The sequence below is a fragment of the Camelina sativa genome, chromosome 17, assembly GCF_030686135.1.
Source record: "Camelina sativa cultivar CO46 ecotype springtype chromosome 17, ASM3068613v1".
In the NCBI taxonomy this organism is placed as follows: Eukaryota; Viridiplantae; Streptophyta; class Magnoliopsida; order Brassicales; family Brassicaceae; genus Camelina; species Camelina sativa.
In genome coordinates this window covers 31,306,475-31,310,338 of record NC_141896.1, presented here as the reverse complement: position 1 = coordinate 31,310,338, position 3,864 = coordinate 31,306,475, and the positions used below count along the sequence as shown (strand labels likewise).

The following is a 3,864-nucleotide window of genomic DNA, read 5'->3' as shown; positions in this document are numbered from 1 at the left end:
AGCTTCAATAACTGACCAATCCTCCCCATCTTGAATATCACTGTCCTCAGTGACTTCCTCATCAGAGATATGGATGGCTTTTGCAGTGAACTCCCTTGGATTTTGAACAGCTTTTCTAGGGAGTTGGTTGGGTTTAGGAGCAGAAGTAGAGGCAATGTTGCTCTCCATATACTTCACTTTAGAGTTGAGACCTTCAAACTTCATGTTCATGTCATTATACTAGGATGTGAGCCTTTGATTAAACTCAGCAAACTGTTTGGCTTCCTCAATCTTTCTTTGTGTTTGCCCAATCAACAACTGTTGCATCATAGCTCTTAAGTCTTGTTCTTGGTCTTGGTTAGTCTGAAACCCTGGTGGGGGACACAACTGAGGCTGGAACACTTGATGTTGTTGTTTGGGGACATAGTTTTGTTGCTGTTGAGGCTGTTGAGGTGGATACACTTGGTCTTGTGGATTAGCTACATTGGTGCTTCTATAGGAGAGGTTGTTGTTCTTGAATCCTCCTTGGTTGTAGCCTTTGAATCCACCCTGGTTTTGCATATAACAGAGCTCAGCAAACTCATTCTCCCCCTCTTGAACTTGAACCTCTTCCTCACCAATGAAGTGAATGGACTTTTGTTGGCTAAGAAGGATCTTGTCAAGCTTCTCATTGACCATCTTCAAATCCTTCTTGTATTTGTCCTCTTGGTCAGTGGAGGTGGACCTTATGGTTCTGTCATAGTCCTCATTGTAATTGCCATCTGACTGAGCAAGGTTCTCAACTAATTCCCATCCTTCTTCCACATTCTTGTTGAGGAAGTTGCCATTTGAAGCTGTGTCAAGAAGCATCCTGATCTTGGGAAGCACTCCTCTATACAAGGTGCTTAGGAGTGACTCATTGATGAAGCCATGGTGAGGACACTGAGTCTGAAATCCTTTGAACCTCTCCCAAGCTTCACAAAAGCTCTCATTGTTTCTTTGAGCAAACCCAGAAATTTCATTCCTCAATCTAGCAGTCCTTGCATTTGAGAAGAATTTTGCCAAGAAAGCCTTCTTGCAAGCATCCCATGTGGTTATTGCTCCAGTAGGAAGAGTCTTCTCCCAAAGGTGAGCCTTATCTCCAAGTGAAAATGGGAAGAGCCTCAACTTGAATCCATCCTCACTCACTCCATTAATCTTGGTAAGACCACAGATTCTATCAAATTAATCAAGGTGGTCTAGAGGATCCTCTATTGGCAATCCATGGAACTTGTTGGCTTGAATCATGGAGATCAATTCACTCTTGATCTCAAAGTTGTTGTTTGGCACTGTGGGAGGCACAATGCCAGCTCTCTGGTTGTGGGTATTGGGTGCATCTCCAGCACCAATGTTCCTTGGTCTTGGAACTGGATCTTGTTGCTCCATTACCACTTGATCTCCTTGCTGTTCTTGAACTACTCTTCTTTGCTTATGTCTCAAACCCTTTTGCAGTCTGTGGATGTTGTCAATAGGCCTTTGAAGATTGTCTTTCCCCTTGGACCTTGTGTGCATCAACAAACTGAGATACTGACTCGAACAGGTGCACGGTCGAGCGCAGGCTCGAGTGAGTGGTCGAGTCGACTGGGAACTGGTGTCTATTTAGATACGCTGTCTGACTCGATTAAGTGCTCGATCACTACTCGGTCGAGTGGTGGTCGAGTGGGTGGTCGAGTAGAACCTGAAACTCAAGACAACCAAGGAAAAGAAGATTCGAGTTCAGCAACTTCACAAGTGTATAAACGAACTTAATCTTAGACTAATGATGATCCTAAATGTCACAAAAACACTCTCAAATGGGCAACAGCGCCAAATTGAAACACATATGTTTGTGGGTGTGAGAGATGTGGATTGATGGATGTATGCAATGGTGAGATATGAAATGAATGGATGGCAGGGTGTTTCAATTCCCCTTATGCAGTTGCAGTATAAGAGGTGTCAATCCAATCTGAGAGTTGTGAACAATCAAGATGTGTATATGAGCCTAAGTTAAGCCAATTATGCAAAGGATGTTTGTCACTAACAATCCTATTAATGAAATGTAAAGAGCAGAAAGTAAAGCTACTAGAACTAGATGCTAAATGTAAATGGAACAGAATGATTATCACTAATATGAAGCTAGAAGAGAAATAGAAACTATACTAATGAACTAATGCAAGACAATAATGAACAGGACAATAAGTAAATGCAACAGAAATGCAAATAGAATGAGACTAGAGATAAGACAGGAAAACTACAAATCATAAACAAGAGTTCTGGGGATGAACTCGAGCAAGCACTCGATCGAGTGTAGGTCGAGTGCAGGGTCGAGCTGGACAAATCCGTGAAACAGAGCAATGCAAGAAAAACAGAGCAACACAAGAACGAATCAAACAACAATCAAACAGCAGGATTAAGACTTAAAAATCAATAAACAGGGAAGGCCTTGAGGTGGGATTCATGGGCTGGACTAATGATTAAGGTCATCTAACTTGGTCAACAAATCTCAAGCAAACTTTAAGCTAATCTCTAGACATATAAATCTAAGACATGTTTAATCCACTCTCATGGCAAGAAACAATCAAACCTATGCATCTCTAGACTTGTTCTCACAAGGAAAAGAATCTACACAAGCAGCATTAAGCAATATGTCTCATACCAAACAAGACCTCTAATCTCTTACCAAGCCTAATGGTAAGCTCTAGATCTAGCCTTATCTATGCTCCTTAAACATTGGTGTGATGCTAAGATGCTTGAAATCAAACCCTAACCTCTCAGTTCAGGATTAGCATTAAGAACATCTAGCCTAGAAGAGATTCTACCACAATCAAGCTTGACCAAAGCAAACAAACCTCAAACACAGCCCAGCCTAACCCATCATCAAGATCCTAAGCTACTACTCACAAGAACACATGATGAACATCAAAGTCATAAACCCAGAAAATATTGAAACTTGCATCAAATGAAAGATAAAACAAAGATCTACAATATTCAAGAAGGAATCAAACAAGAATTCTTAATATCTTGAAAGTTATGAAACCAACAAAATCCAAGAATCTTATGTTTTCTCTCTTAAAGGAGTACAAGATCTAAGAAAAATAAAAGTGCGAAAGGAATAATTCCCAAAAGGGTAAAAACTAGGTTTCTGACTATTCTAAAAAGCTGGACTCTTGGTGGCTGCTGGGTACAAGGTCTTTAAATAGAAAAAGTAGTGGAAGCCCTAAAAATGCTAAAAGACAAAATATCTAGGCGGCTCGGCCAACTCGACCCGGTGCTCGGTCGAGTGACCGGTCGAGTTGGCTTCTCTCGTGCAGCTTCCACTCGGTCGAGTCCCTCTCTGCACACGGTCGAGTGTCTGGTCGAGTGTGGGATCGAGTGGGACTCTGGACCTTGGTTCTTCAGCCTTAACTCTCTTGCTTTTCCTTCATGAATGCCTCACTTGTCCTCAGCATTGCTTCCATGCTCCTTAAGCTCGAAAATCACCTGTTTATGCATGAAAAGATGCAAATGCAATGCAACTAAACTCTAATGCATGATTAGTCCTAAAGCTATGCAATAATGGTAAAAATGGATAGCAAAAGATGCAAAAGATGTGAATATACTAAGGGAAAACATGGTAAAATATATGAACATCAAGAGTATATGCAAAAACTAACTGTATCTGAGTTGGTGGCGTTTTCCAACCTTGAACCGACTCATTGTTATACCTGTCGAGTTTACTCGGCGAGATGGTGAACATGATGTCTTGTACCATCCGAAGTTGTATGTAAACTTAGACAGCAGGTATATCATAGCTTCGTTTTCTCGTAGAACAAGGTTCTCTATTGTGTTCATTGTGGCATTGAACATGTCTGGTTAATCATGAGTGAACTTGGAGAGTATAGCCTCACA

General features: G+C 41.2%; 1 non-coding gene across 1 annotated transcript; it reads left to right on the top strand.

Moving 5' to 3' along the window:
- Window positions 1-883: 883 nt before the first annotated feature.
- LOC147924554 (small nucleolar RNA R71) lies at window positions 884-990 on the top strand. Its single transcript, XR_015587883.1, has one exon. It is a non-coding gene; the product is annotated as a small nucleolar RNA R71 (small nucleolar RNA).
- The last annotated feature ends 2,874 nt before the right edge of the window (window positions 991-3,864 follow it).